Genomic DNA, 16,055 nt, shown 5'->3' on the forward strand with positions numbered 1-16,055 from the left:
GTTAGTGAACATCTTTTCATGTGCCTGTTGGCCATCTGTATATCTTCTTTGGAAAAATGTCTGTTCATATCCTCTGCCCATTTTTTGATCAGGTTGTTCAATGAAACCGCACATCTGTAGACAGCTAATCTTTGACAGAGGAGCCAAGAACATACAATGGAGAAAGGAAAGTCTCTTCAATAAAAAGTGTTGGGAAAACTGGACAGCCACATGCAAAAGAACGAAAGTAGACCATTATCTTATACCATACACAAAAATTAACTCAAAATGGATTAAAGACTTGAATGTAATACCTGAAACCATAAAACTCCTAGAAGAAAATATAGGCAGTACACTCTTTGACATTGGTCTTAGCAGCATCTTTTCGAATACCATGTCTACTCAGGCAAGGGAAACAAAAGAAAAAATAAACAAATCAGACTACATCAGATTAAAAAGCTTCTGCAAGGCAAAGGAAACAGGAACAAAACAAAAGGACAGCCCACCAACTGGGAGAAAATATTTGCCAGTCATATATCCCACAGGGGGTTAATTTCCAAAATATATAAAGAACTCATACAACTGAAGAACAAAAAAATGAACAACCCATTCAAAGATGTGTTGTGTTTTTTTTTTTTTGTGAGGAAGATCAGCCCTGAGCTAACATCTGATGCCAATCCTCCTCTTTTTTCTGAGGAAGACTGGCCCTGGGCTAACATCCGTGCCCATCTTCCTATACTTTATATGGGACGCCGCCACACCATGGCTCAACAAGCAGTGCAACGGTGTGTGTCTGGGATCCGAACCGGTGAACCCCAGGCCGCTGCAGCGGAGCGCGCGCACTTAACCACTTGCCCCACCAGGCCGGCCCCTCAAAGATGTTGTGTTGATTGCCCTGGGGCCCTGGGCTGAATGAGCCTGTGACTACACGTTTCCCCTGAACCCTGCTGTTGAAGCATTCTCCCCTCTGGAACCTGTGGGGCTGAACACTGGGCGATCTCATGCAGACCCTTCCCCTTTCCCTCTCCTGTGGCGGTCACTGCTTGGCTACCTGGGTGGTTAAACCCAGAAGCCTGCTTTCAGATCAAGGGACTATATTTGGGAGACCTCAGAAAGGGGCATGTTGTGAAACTACTTTCATCTCATGACCTTCACTAAAATCCAGGGAGATTGAGACACTTTATGACTGCTGAATTTGAGGTTTATTTTAGAGACGTGCTTGCCCTCTCCTGGGCTTCTGTAATTTCCCTGAAGCTTCCCAACTGGGATGGTCATGTGGTAGATTCATAAATTAGTTCTGGGACCACCCTATTACCTAATTCCCTTGGCTTAGGGATGTTCCCCATTCTGACATTGAACCACTTTCCTGTGGGAAGGGCTGGGAATCTTTATTTTTTTCTGATTAGTTTTTTCACTTCTAAAACCAAGGCACTTTCATTGCAGATAAAAATGGAAAATGCATGGAATGCAAAAAAAAAATCATTAGAAACATTTAAAAGTCTACTACTCATGGATAAGCACTGTTAACAGTTGAATGTGTACATAATTTTTAGAAATTTTACTACACAAATATAACCACGTAGGTTTGCAGACAGCTCTTCTATGACAAACATCACATTATGAAGGTCAATCCATGCCAATCAATATAAGCCCATACAATAATAAAAAGGGCAGTAGAAACACTGATGGTCCATTCTGGTATGATAATAATGATCAGAATGGTTACTATTATTGCTGACTCCCTCTGTACCCCACACTGTTGTACATGCTAACCCTATACTTACTCACTTTGTCTTCACCACAACCCATGAGGAGGAGCTGTTGTTGCCCATCTTTAAACATCAGGGAGCTGAGGCACAGCAGGGGCAGGGCTAGCAAGTCACAGACTAAGATTTGAACAGATTCTGTGTGGCTGCTGAGCCCCACATCTAACCAGTGCACACCACTGCTTCTCATCTGGTAAGACCCTCAACCTCACTGATCATCAGAGCACAGCAAAATACAACTAATTAAGGTCCCATGTTTTTCTCTCAGTTAACTAGGCAAAATTTTTAAATATTGATTTTAATCAGTGTAGTTTGGAATTTGGGGAATCGTGTCCTGTTTTACTGTGGAAGAGGCTCCTCCAACATCCTGTCTCCCTCCCTGTGTCTCAGGGATATTCCCATTCTAAAGTGAATGGCTTTCCTGTACTTGGGGCAGAAAATACTTATGTTTCCCAGCCTTTTTAATATTTTGTGTAATTGCAAGAGCAATAGGTGTTTATTATAGCTAAAAATAAATGCCATGGAAAGGGAAATAAAATAATAATACCTCAAAGCCCCTCACCCAAAGCAAAGCCCTTCTAATGTTTTCATCTACATTATATTCTTCCAGAAGTATTCTTATAAGGCATTTATATATTTATGCATGTATGCATACATTTATATATTTACATACAAAACATTAGATCTTATCATACGTTTAATTGTAACTCACTTGTCTCACTATAGTGGATTGAATGCACTCCCCAAAATATTCCCAAATCCTACCTCCCCATACTTTCTTTGGAAATAGGATCTTTGCAGATATAATTAAGTTAAAGATCTCAAGAAGAGATCATCTTGGAATTTAGGATGGTACCTAAATCCGATGACTGGTGTTCTTATAAGAGAATGGAGAGGGAGATTTCACACACACAGGGAAGAAGATCATGTGAAGACAGAGACAGAGTGTGGAGTTATGCTGCCACAAAGCAAGGAAAGCCAGTAGCTACCAGACTGGAAGAGGTAAGGACAGATTCTCCTCTCAAAGCTTTGGAGGGAACATGGTCCTGCTGACACCTTGATTTCAGATTTATGGTCTCAAGAACTGTGAGATAATAAATTTCTGTTGTTCTAAGCCATGAATTTTCTGGTAATTAGTTACAGCAGCCCTAGGAACTACACTTGTTACTGAACTGAGTTCGTTTTGTTCACCACACAATATATGCCAATCACCAAGATGATGAGTTTGAAGCAGAGAAAGGCTTTATTCACAAGGCAGCCAAGCGAGAAGATGGGAGAACAAATCTCAAATCCATCTCCTTGAAGAATGGGGATTAGGGATATTTATGGGATAAAGGGGCAGGGTGGTCTGAAGTGTGGAAATAGATGATTGGAGGTAAGGAGGAGGGAGGTATTTGATGATCTGTGTAAGTGTAGTCAGGCTTCATGACTCCTCATAGGATGTATGTTCACGAAATGGAGGTATTAGCATGATCTGAGTGTGGAGATTTTAGCTCCCTGACATCAGGAGGTCGCCTGTTGGACACCTGGGCAGATCTAGTTGGTGGATTGGTGTTCTCGACCAGCCTGAACCGGACAGGGGTCAACCCTTATTTCCTGAAAAACAACTTAAGTGTCCGTTACCATGGTGACCCAGGCACCGCTGGGGAGATGTTATCTATAGGGTGGGTTTTAGTAATGCGTTATATAACTAATGTTGCAAACAGAAACTGAGTTTAGTTAAAGCAAGTTGGCCCGTGGTTTCATACTCACTAATGACATACCCCGAATGTCATTGATTGTGAATAAGCATCAGTCTGTATCCTATTTCTCCATGCCTAAGGAAATAGAAATGCCAATAAAGATATATAAGAAAAACAAATATGGCTAAATTTTCTTATGTGCTAATGATTTTTTTTGTATTGATTCATTTAATGCTCACAGCACCCCTATGAGGTAGACACTGTTGCTAATCCCCATTTTATAGAAAAAAGCTGAGGGACAGAGACATAAGGACTTGGCCCAGGACTGCACAGTTAAGGAGCAGCACAGCTGGGGTTTGTACCCAGAACCTCATGCTCCAGAGTCGGTAACTGAAAGATTTATTAAGTGATAGAAGCAGTCGGCACAAGCATGTGTATTTTAGGTGGGCACTAAAAGCAATATGCATATACTAATATATTTATATAAATATCTGGACCTAGTGACAAAAAGGTGGCTTGTGACCTTGGTGAGAGCGTGTTCATTGAATCACGGGGACAGAATCAATACTGCAGTGAGATAAGGAGTCAGTGGGAAGTGAAGAACGTTAGCAGGGGATGCAGAAAATGCTTTCTGGAACTTTGATCTTGAAAGGGTGGGGGAAGAGAGAGAAAGAAAGCCTGTGACTGAATGGGGTGAGGGGTCTAAAGATGGATTTTTAAAAATCTTCAGTTTCTTGAAAGTATAAAAGTTAATGTGCAGGAGCCATCACATCTCAGATTTATCCCTTGAACTTTCCCATATTTCCCTCTTATTTCCACTTTAGAGTTAATGAGATACCTCCAATGGCACAATATGGGTTTTGAGCTCGATATATATTTAGCTATCAGTGAATGGAAGAATGGATAATTGTGTATCAAAGAAATGCTAGTAATTTTTAGATTTTTGCGTCTCAGGGATCAGCAGGTGGCTGAAATCCTGGTGTGACATGGCTGGATCATGCATGATCTGAGGACCCCTGCACTGGTGACTGTGGGATGGGTTCAGAATTTTCCTATAAATATATTAATGTATGGATCAGTCCAGAGCAGCAGTTAGGCCAACACCACACCTTGCTGCCCTGGTGCTATCTCTCACCCAGCTCAGCAGGGGAGTCAGACAAGCCTGTCTTCCCAGCGTGGGGACCTGCATTAGGGTCTGCTCAGAGGCATGTTGTGGAGCAGCTCTTATGAGTTTCTGAACTACACAAGAAAGTAGAGAACCTTCTATCTCCAAAACTTTGAACTGAAAACATTGGAGAGAGATTTGCTCCGCTCCTCTAGATAATGTAATCTCATTAGAAGAAACAATGGGAAATGACTTTTCACAATGCCTGCCTCATCTCCAAGGCTCAGCCAGCCCCTACTGCTCCGTCTCAACATTTAAAGGGCTGTTGAAGTCCCCCACATGTTACATTCGCTAGGCAAGTTTTCTCATTTACCCCTCAGGACAGCTCTGTGACAAAGGTAACATGATCCCACTTCACAGATGACCAACCTCAGGCTGACAGAGCAGAAGTCCCCTCACCAGATAAGTGTCAGGATGGGAATGAGGTGCCATCCCTCGCCCTCCCTAGAGGACACAGAGCAGCCTCCTTTTCAGAAGATGGGCTTGCAGGGCTGGAGAAATGGTGGATCACACTCCCCTGCTAATGTGGCCACTACTCACCCAGCAACCGGTCTGGGTGATGAAGATGACAGAGGAGATGAAATCTGCCCTTTGTGCCAAGTGACCGGGTGTCGGGCCACATCCACTGGCTGATCCCTGAAGGGAGGAGTGGGGCTTGGGGCAGAAGCTCAGGTGTTGCCCTTGGGACATGTGACCTAGAGGGATGGAAAGTAATATGTACGAAACTGCTTTAAGAAATTGTACTTCATATTCCATCTCCTTTAATCCTAGAAGCTATTCAAGTTACCCTTCATTATGACCAGTATTCGTACCAAGATACTGACTTTAGATGAGTTTATGTAAATCGAAAAAGACTGTGGTCTTCTGTCAGCAGGTCACTCTGGAATTACTGAAGTTTTTCCTTATCGTCTTTATGCCTCCAGGGCTCTGAATGCTCTCATCTCCCTATAGGATGCCATTACATGCCCCTGGGTGGTGTTCAATATTTTTAAAATTATAATGCATAAATGTTTTAAGTCACAATATTATTGGGCTTGAAAAGCAAATTCTAAGTTAAAAAACAATTTTGTGAACACTCTGGGGAAAATATTTGCTAACTAACACCTTATATACTGAGTTAGGAGGCACCATTCTATGACAACAGGAATAGGGCTAGTGAGAGATGCAGGACAACTTCAATTTATAAATACAGTTTCACCTGTTGTTTGACATATTATACTCAGGAAAAATGGTACTTTGGTAAAACTGAAAACAAAAAATACTTGTGAACAGATTGACAAAAATGCGCATAAATTCATTACTTTGTAAAAGTATTCGTTGTATTCAGTTTCATGGGGAAACGAAGTAGGTACAAAAATCGAATTGACTGTGTGTGTGTGTCTGTGTCCCCTCTGGCTCTACCACCTCAAGTACACACTCACAGTGGCAGCTTTACCCTCATTCAAGACCGGAGCTGGACTTCCAATCTCAGGTTTAGATATCCCAGAAAATGTGCTTTTTATATCCTAGGAAACTGATGGATACAGAGGGATTGCTCCAGTTGAGTGAAAATCTAGAAAACGCTGGCTGACCCTGTTAGGTCAAGCTCCCAACCCCCATCCTTCGCTCCGCGTTGCTGAGCCCCCTGCTTTGACACTCAGAGCTGCAATCCCGGGTCTGGCCACATGGTGGCAACACATCCATCTCCTTTTTTGTTATTTTGTATTGAAAAGGAGTACGTTTTGCAAAGAGTAAAAAATATCATGAAACGGTTTGCTTACTATGATACCAATTCTGTTTGGGAAATTCACATGTATGTTAAAGCAGTTCCATTTACTGTTGACCCCAAATCTACATCACGTTCATCGATTTATCTCTTCCCTCATCACTGTCGGCTGATGTACAGTGTGGACTGACAGAGGGTCACGCTTCGTTCTTCTTCAGTACAGGCTGCCCAGTCCTTCTCCCACCCCTGTGTGTGTCATCCCCTGTCTAGGACAGCGGATACAGCTGCCCAGACCCCCCTCCGAAGCCCCATCCTCTCTCTGTCACCTCCCGCCTGCCGTGCTCTGCCCTTCGCCTGCCCGCTGCCCACTGCTAAGGCGTACTACTGCCACCTGGTGTTTCATCCTATGCAGGCCCTGGAGTTTAGAGTCTTCTTTTACATCTTTCAGCTTTTCAGACAGAATTGGACCATTCTGTACCTAGGTTCGCAGGCTGGATTGTAAGGGAGGGTAGTGTATTTTTTTGCTCTTTGACTAAATTTCTTTGTAGAGAAATTTGAAAATGGTGGTGCGTTAGCGCCACCTCGTGACAGAAGCGTGAATTGCAGCTTGAACATAGCGGAGCAAGCAAGTGGGAGGGAGGGGCTCTGGCCCAAATTCACCAGACAAAGCTTTCTGGAAGTCTGGGTAGAAAGGGGGGAATTCCCTGGATACAGCTATACCGAAGGCCTCTTTATGGCCATTTCATATCAACGGAATCATACAATGTGTGCTCTTTTGCATATTGGCCTTTTCGGTTGGCATAATGTTTTGAATGTTCACCCATGTCATAGCATGTAGCAGTACTTCATTCCTTTTTATTGCCAAATAACATACATTTTATTTGTCTATTCCTTAATTGGTGAACATTTGGATTGTTTCCATTTTTGGCTATTTTGAATAATGATGCCACGTAAATTTGTGAACAAGTGTTTATGTAGACATATGTTGTCATTTCTCCTGGCTGTGTACCTGGGAGTGGCATCGCTGGGCATGGTAGCTCTCTGTTTAACTGTTTGAGGAACTGCCAGACCGTTTTCATGACCTTGACAGTCTTGAGGGGTGCAGCATTAGTCTGTTATTTTTCTCGTGATTAGACTGTGGTTGTGGGTTTTGAGAAAGAATACCGCAGAGCTGAAGTGCCTTTCTCGTCACATCCTATCTGGGAGGACATGGTACCCACGTGACATCATTGCGTCAACAGAGATGTTGACCTTTATCACTGAGTTAAGGTGCGGTTTGTCGAGGTTCTCTAGTGTATGGTAACTATTTTCCATTCCCAGACTCTATTCTTTAGAAGGGAGTCACTAAGTCTTCCCTGTCCTCAGGGGTGGGAGGTAGAATTAAGGTTCACCTCATAGGGGCAGGGTATCTGCATATATTATTTGGAAATATTTGATAAAGACAGTTTGTCTCTTGTCACCCATTTCTTTATTAGTTCAAACATTTATTTATATCAGTATGGATTCAGGTATACTTATTTTGTAGGTTGGTTTTTCTTGCTTAATGAATACATCACAAAGGAAAGTCCAGTATCACGATTTCTACAGTGCAGTAAAAGAATTTTGACTTAACAGGAAACTGCATAAGAGTTTCCTATCACCACTATTATATTGTCTAAATATGGCATATTAGACAATATATTTAACCATGGCAGAGTCTGGAACATTATAATTTCAGATTATTTTATTTAGTACTTGGTAATCCCTTGATGAAGAAATAAAAGAGATAAGACAGAGGTTATTGAAGAGACTATAAAAAATTATTGCTAACATGCCATAAATATATTTGCAAAATCCTTTTCAATGAAGCAACAGTATGAGATATGTCAGAGAAAATGTATGCTTCATTTGAAAGCCCAATATCTAAAGCACAGCTTTCACATTATCAGACTCTCTATGGAAGGTATTTTACAACTCTAGGTTTTATATAACTGATCACACTGCAATATAATCCCTGTCTATACACAAGTAAATGAATTCTGTCCTTGGGGAAGGAAATCCTTTCCTCTTGGGGAAATGTCTGTCTGTCTCCATTTGAATACTTATTTCTTTTTGCTGAGAAATATTAGCCCTGAGATGACACCTGTTGCCAATCCTCCTCATTTTTTGCTTGAGGAAGGCCTGAGCTAACATCTGTACCAATCTTCCTCTACTTTATATGTGGCTCTCTACCACAGAGTGGCCGACGAGTGGTATATGTCTGTGCCCCAGATCTGAACCCGGGAACCCGGGCCGCCGAAGCGCAATGCGCGGAACTTAACCACTATGCTGCGGGGCGGCCCCCAGTGTGGGGGAGCACAGCTGCATCAGATGAAGGATGAAGACTGAGTTGGAGGGGAGGTGCAGGTGAAAGTTGAGTATCGAGAATTCCTAGTAGAACTTTGCTGCAAAAGGGAGAAAATATGTAAAGAAGACAGTAACTAGAGATGTGGAGAAGGGTCCAGGGCATTAAATTATGTTCTAAAATCGTCAATTATAAGAGACTTACGCAGGGTGAAATCTTAATGGGAAAGAGCCATCTCTTCTTAGATTTAACATCGGAATTTACCACACCACCCTTTCCACACTTTACTTCCTTGTTTCCATTCTAGAGAAGCCTAAAACTTAACCAAGGGGATGGTGTACAGTTTGGTTTTAATGCCTGTTAACTATAAATGGATGGATGGATGGATGCAAAACGTGTCAGACATGTACTGGGAATTCATGGATTTTATTTCCCAGGGCAGAGCTCTTCATGCAGATGACTGAACCCGTGGTGTTGGGTGGCTGAGAGGATGCAGCTTCTCAGGACTCTGCAACTGTTGGCTGACAGATGGGACATGTTTCCCCTGTGGAGGACCCGCCTGCGCTTCGCGGTTGCCATAGAAACCTGACGTCAATATGGCGACCATGACGACTTTTTAATAGAGACAGACGTGGCCTCGCGAGAAGAGCAGGTCCCGCCTTCAGGTGTTGGATTCTCAGCTGAGGATGTGGGTCTCCACCGTAGAGGATGAACCGCCCTGGGGTGTGGGGGAGACACAGCGACCCAGATCCAAGTCGCCTCTTTCCCGCTCTGGGACTCGTCTCGTAGGTAAAGGCGCTGGGGTCCCGCCGGACCCAGTGAGTGTGGCGTCCGGTTCCAGGGGTGTCCTGGAGATACTCTCCTTCTAAAGGCAGGGGCGCCGGAGGTAAGACAGGTAGCGGCTCTCTCTGAGCCCCAGCTTCCCCTCTGTCAAACGGGGATAAGAATGCTTAACCCACAGGATCTCTGTGAGCTCGAGCTATCACTCGAGTGATAACACACGAGTAAGCCCATGGCCCTGTGGTTACTGTGGGACCATGAATGCCTGTGTGAATTCAGGCCACTTGTTATTTCTTTTCAGCTTTGTTGTTAGGGGATAGAGGAGCAAAAGAGAAGAAAAAGGCCCTGTCGAGAAGTCCATTATAATATGTGGTTATCATCCCTACCCAATTTTATCAGTGTCATTGTCATTAACCCAGTTCCTAGCGTCGTGCAGGGCACATAGTTACTCCAGTAAAGCATAGTGATGGCTGAATCTGTCTCTCCCTGTGCAGCTCCTCATGCCGGTGGCCGAGCTCCTATCAGGTGTCCGAAGGCGGCAGGTTCTGAGGATCTGTGTTCTGATGGCTGCTGAACCATCTGCTCCAGATTCAAGGGCAGCAGTCCTCAGGATACCCCAACACTTCACATCCCTGGTGGGATCTGATGCCTGGCTCAAGTGAGTTCATAGACCTGAACAAAAGCATATTGTGGAATAGCTCCTGTGAGGGTCACAAGCAGGCCTCAAAGGAGAAGTTACATTGATCCCATCATGGGAAAAGAGGTTTAGCAGGTGGAATTCATTCCATCAGCAGCTACATGCTTTGTAGTAGCCCTTGAGGCCCATCTTAGAGATGCTTTCTTTGTTTGAAAGCAATGAATTGTCTAGTGTGAGGAAGAAACTTGATCTTTAACATGCATTTGGAATAAATATATATGCATTTTTTCTGGCTATATGAATAATAATTAATGATTCCTATCTTTCTCTCAAATGAATGTGAATATATGCAGTTATTAGAAGGTCTTCCTAGCAATTTGAGATCGTAATGTGGATTCTTTCCCGGTGACTTTGGTTTTATCTATTCTATAATAAAATTTTTTTAAGAGCCGGAAAATTTCCAGTGTTAGTTAAAAATGTCAGTTATAACAATTTAGAATTTTATAAAATAATAATTACCTATGCATTTCCCTATTATAGTGGTACCCAGCAATGTCCCTTTTAATAATCAGATATTCTTACATATCATCATGATTATATCCCCAGGACACCATATTTTCAGTTCTCTAATCACTGACCACCCTCTCCCTCACCATGGCCTGTCCCCAAGCAACCACTGATCTTCTGTCAATAGATTATTTTAATTTCCTATAATGTTATGTAAATAGAATCACAAAGGTTACATTTTATTTTCATCTGGCTTGTTACATTCAGCCTTTTATTTATTTATTTATAGTTTTTAAATTATCTTTTATTTGACATGAATATGTTATTTATGAACAGTTGGGAAACACTTTCTTGAATATTTAATACCTAATATCCACTAAAAGAAGACTTGTGTTTTGGAATCACGTAGATAACCAATTCTTTTGTGAATCACCAAATCATTTATTTCATATACACTGAAGTAGAAAAACCTACAGAATTATCTTCAGATTTGGGATATAGTAAACATTTAATAAATGAATGTAACAAGTTGGAGTTATTAAACTTTCCCAAGAAGAGAGAATAAAAATTTTAGTATTTTTTCCAGTTGTAAAGCAAAATTTTGTGCTTTGATGATGATAAAAACCAAAGAATAGAAATGAGTTATTTCTGTTTCCTACATACATGTTTAACTCCAAGAATAGGAAATTTAATAGGAAAATAATAAAGTGAATATTTTTAATTTCAGAAATTTATTTTATAGATATTTCATGTAACATATCTTTAGATATAATTTCTTACATGTATATGGGCTGATAAATATGTAAATTTTTATCCCACATACTGAAGAATTTAATAAATAGTGTTATTATACCCATGAAATGTTAGTGTCTATATCAGAGATTTTTTTTTTTTTGTGAGGAAGATCAGCCCTGAGCTAACATCCATGCTAATCCTCCTCTTTTTGCTGAGGAAGACCAGCTCTGAGCTAACATCTGTTGCCAATCCTCCTCCTTTTTTTTTTCCCCAAAGCCCCAGTAGATAATTGTATGTCATAGTAGCACATCCTTCTAGTTGCTGTATGTGGGACGCGGCCTCAGCATGGCCGGAGAAGTGGTGCGTCGGTGCGCGCCCAGGATCCAAACACGGGCCGCCAGCAGCGGAGCGCGCTCACTTAACTGCCAAGCCACGGGGCCGGCCCTGTATCAGAGATTTTTACTAGCTATTGTAGACTAGATGTTTTTCAGGGTTTTTTTTGAGATAAGAATTCACCAAAATATATTTTACATCTTGACTTAGTACAAACATACATAGTACAAACATACATATGGTTTATAGCTGAAACCAATAAAAATACCTCCAACTAGTATATATTTCATTCTATTCGTCTTTAAACTCTCATTTAGTTTCCTTTAAAAAAATGCTTATGATAATGTCTATGAAACTGATGTTACAACCCACTAATGGGTTGCATCTCCAGTGGGTTGATCTCTAAGACAGAGATTAGAGTTCATCAGCTGCTAATTGATGGACCCTGCCTCCCTTCATATGCATGGAGGACTGATGGTAGAGGGACCTCTTTTATAAGAGCACTACCTCCCATTCACAAGGGCTCTGTCCTCAGGAACTAATCACCTCCCAGAGGCCCCATCTCCAAATACCATCACACTAGGGATTCGTTTCAACATAGGAACTTTGAAGGAACACATTCCTTCAAACACATTAGTGTTTGTTGTCTGATGTTAAGTTGGGGAAATTCTTACTGGTTCTTTCAAATATTTCTTCTGTTCCTTTCTTCCTTGTTCTGCTATTCTCATTACACGTATGTTACACCTTTTATATTGTCCTATGGTTCTTAGATATTCTGTTCCGGTTTTTTCAGTCTCTTTTCTCTTTGCTTTTTATTTTTGGAAGTTTCTATTGAGATATCATGAAACTCAGAGATTCTTTCCTCAGCTGTGTCTAGTCTACTGAGCAGCCCATTAAAAGCATTCTTCATTTCTATAGTGTTTTTGATCTCTAGCATTTCTTTTTGGTTCTTTCTTAGAATTTCCATTTCTCTACTTATATTGCCCATCTGTTTTTGCATGCTGTCTGCTTTATCCCTTAGTGCCCTTAGCATAATAATCATAGTTGTTCTAAATTCCCAGTCTGATAATTCCAACATTTCTGCCATATATGAGTCTGATTCTGATGCTTGCTATGTCTCTTCCAACTGTGTTTTTTGCCTTTTAGTGTGTCTGAAATTTTTTTTTTTAATAGCCAGCCTTATGTCCTGGGTAAAAGGAACTGGTCTAAATAGGCCTTTGGTCATGTGGTGATAAGGCATGGGTGGAGGGGACACATTTAATAGTCCAGATTATTCTGTCTTTTAGTGAGCCTGTGCCTCTGGACTGCGTACTTCATACATGCTGCTTCTCAGTTCTTTTATCCTCCCCTTCAGTGGGACAAGATGACTAGAGCTAGCTGGTGTTGGGTATTTCCCTTCCCCCAAGTCAGTTAGGATATGATAAAATCTCAGATGGTTAGGCTGTGGATAAATAGTTTCTCCTGATGGCCCACCTTGTTTGTTAAGAATAGAATACTCTGGCATATTTCAAAGTGGCTCCTTTTCCCTTCCCCCAACTGGAAACACAAGGAGATTTTTCTTCAATATTCACAGTGAGAAACTAGTAGAAATCCAGAAGATAAAACACACAAAAGTGTGGGGGGGGCCTGCCAATGACTAGGTTCCCCTGGGGTTTTTAACTCTCAGACTTGTCCACATTGAGCCTCCTTAAATTTGTTACTTACATTTTGGGTTTTCCTACCTTGGTACTGGTTCCTGAGGAGGTTTCTGCTCATGGGTTTCTGCTCTAGTAAGTTGTGATTCTATATATTCTCCTGTCTGTCTCTTTAATTTGGGGGTCAGCGATTTGCCCTGTGACCTCACTTCTCTGATGGATCTAAGAAAAGTTGTTGATTTTTCAGTTTGTTCATCTTTTTACTGGTTGTTAGGATGGAATGCTGACTTCTAAGCTTCTCACATGACAGACAAGAAACTGGACACCTATTTATTTATTTATTTATTTATTTATTTATTTATTTTTGAATTGATGTTTTAATGGTTTCTAACATTGTGAAATTTTGGGTTGTACATTTTTGTTTGTCCATCACCATATATATGACTCCCTTCACCCCTTGTGCCCACCCCCCACCCCCACTGCCCCTGGTAACCACAGTCCAGTTTTCTCTGTCCATGTGTTGGTTTATATTCCACATATGAGTGAGATCATACAGTGTTTGTCTTTCTCTTTCTGGCTTATTTCACTTAACATAATACGCTCCAGGCCCATCCATGTTGTTGCAAATGGGATGATTTTGTCTTTTTTTATGGCTGAGTAGTATTCCATTGTATATATATATACCACATTATCTTAATCCAGTCGTCAGTCGAGGGACATTTAGGTTGCTTCCACTTCTTGGCTATGGTGAATAATGCTGCAATGAACATAGGGGTGCATAAGCCTCTTTGGATTGTTGATTTCAGGTGCGTTGGATAGATTGCCAGTAGTGGAATGCCTGGATCATAGGGCATCTCTATTTTTAATTCTTTGAGGAATCTCCATACCGTTTTCCATAGAGGCTGCACCAATTTGCATTCCCACCAGCTGTGTATGAGGGTTCCTGTTTCTCCACATCCTCTCCAACATTTGTTGTTTTTTGTCTTGGTGATTATAGCCATTCTAACGGGCGTGAGGTGGTATCTTAGTGTTGTTTTGATTTGCATTTCCCTGATGATTAGTGATGTTGAGCATCTTTTCATGTGCCTATTGGCCATCTGTATATCTTCCTTGGAGAAGTGTCTGTTCATTTCCTCTGCCCATTTTTTGATCAGGTTGTTTGTTTTTTTGTTGTTCAATTGTGTGAGTTCTTTATATATTATGGAGATCAACCCCTTGTCAGATGTATGTTTTGCAAATATTCTCTCCCAGCTGGTTGGTTGTCTGTTCATCTTGATTCTGGTTTCATTTGTCTTATAAAAGCTCTTTAATCCGATAAAGTCCCACTTGTTTATTTTTTCTTTAGTTTCCCTAGTCTGGGTAGGCATGTCATCCGAAAAGATTCCTTTAAAACCAATGTCAAATAGTGTGTTGCCTATATTTTCTTCTATGAGTTTTATAGTTTCAGGTCTCACCTTCAGGTCTTTGATCCATTTTGAGTTAATTTTTGTGAATGGCGATAGCACATGGTCCACTTTCATTCTTTTGCATGTGGCTGTCCAGTTTTCCCAACACCATTTATTGAAGAGACTTTCCTTTCTCCATTGCATGTTCTTAGCACCTTTGTCAAAAATTAGCTGTCCGTATATGTGTGGTTTTATTTCTGGGCTTTCAATTCTGTTCCATTGATCTGTGTGTCTGTTTTTGTACCAGTACCATGCTGTTTTGATTACTATTGCTTTGTAGTATGTTTTGAAGTCAGGGATTGTGATGCCTCCTGCTTTGTTCTTTTTTTTTAGGATTTCTTTAGCTATTCGGGGTCTTTTGTTGCCCCATATAAATTTTAGTATTCTTTTTTCTATTTCTGTGAAGAATGTCATTGGGATTCTGATTGGGATTGCATTGAATCTGTAGATTGCTTTAGGTAATATAGACATTTTAACTATGTTTATTCTTCCCATCCACGTGCATGGGATATCTTTCCATTTCTTTATGTCATCATGGATTTCTTTCAATAATGTCTTGTAGTTCTCATTGTATAGGTCCTTCACCTCCTTGGTAAGATTTATTCCTAGGTATTTTATTCTTTTTGATGCACTTGTAAATGGTATTATCTTTTTGAGCTCTCTTTCTGTTAGTTCATTATTAGCATATAGAAATGCAACTGATTTTTGTAGATTGATTTTGTACCCTGCAACTTTGCTGTAGTTGTTGATTGTTTCTAATAGTTTTCCAACAGATTCTTTAGGGTTTTCTATATATACAATCATGTCATCTGCAAATAGTGAGAGTTTCACTTCTTCGTTACCTATTTGGATTCCTTTTATTCCTTTTTCTTGCCTAATTGCTCTGGCCAAAACCTCCAGTACTATGTTGAACAGGAGTGGTCAGAGTGGGCAGCCCTGCCTCGTTCCTGTTCTCAGAGGAATGGCTTTCAGTCTTTCCCCGTTGAGTATGATGTTGGCTGTGGGTTTGTCATATATGGCCTTTATTATGTTGATGTACTTTCCTTCTATTCCCATTTTATTGAGAGTTTTTATCATAAATGGATGTTGTATCTTGTCAAATGCCTTCTCTGCGTCTATTGAGATGATCATGTGGTTTTTATTCTTTGTTTTGTTGATGTGATGTATCACGTTGATTGATTTGCGGATGTTGAACCATCCCTGCGTCCCTGGTATAAATCCCACTTGATCATGGTGTATGATCTTTTTAATGTATTGTTGTATTCGGTTTGCCAATATTTTGTTGAGGATTTTTGCATCAGTGTTCATCAGCGATATTGGCCTGTAATTTTCTTTCTTTGTACTGTCTTTGTCTGGTTTTGGTA

At 40.9% G+C, this 16,055-nt stretch overlaps 1 long non-coding RNA gene across 3 annotated transcripts in view; it reads left to right on the top strand.

Moving 5' to 3' along the window:
- LOC131401272 (uncharacterized) overlaps positions 1-16,055 on the top strand; it is an 80,158-nt gene that overhangs the window by 31,247 nt on the left and 32,856 nt on the right. For 2 of the 3 annotated variants that reach the window (XR_009217619.1, XR_009217620.1), the window contains 2 exons: positions 9,058-9,409; positions 9,895-10,807. This is a non-coding gene — a long non-coding RNA (uncharacterized LOC131401272). Of the gene's footprint in view, positions 1-9,057; positions 9,410-9,894; positions 10,808-16,055 lie in introns of those variants that run through there. The other variant, XR_009217621.1, reaches the window with a different exon arrangement.

Source organism: Diceros bicornis, chromosome X (assembly GCF_020826845.1).
Source record: "Diceros bicornis minor isolate mBicDic1 chromosome X, mDicBic1.mat.cur, whole genome shotgun sequence".
Lineage (NCBI taxonomy): Eukaryota > Metazoa > Chordata > Mammalia > Perissodactyla > Rhinocerotidae > Diceros > Diceros bicornis.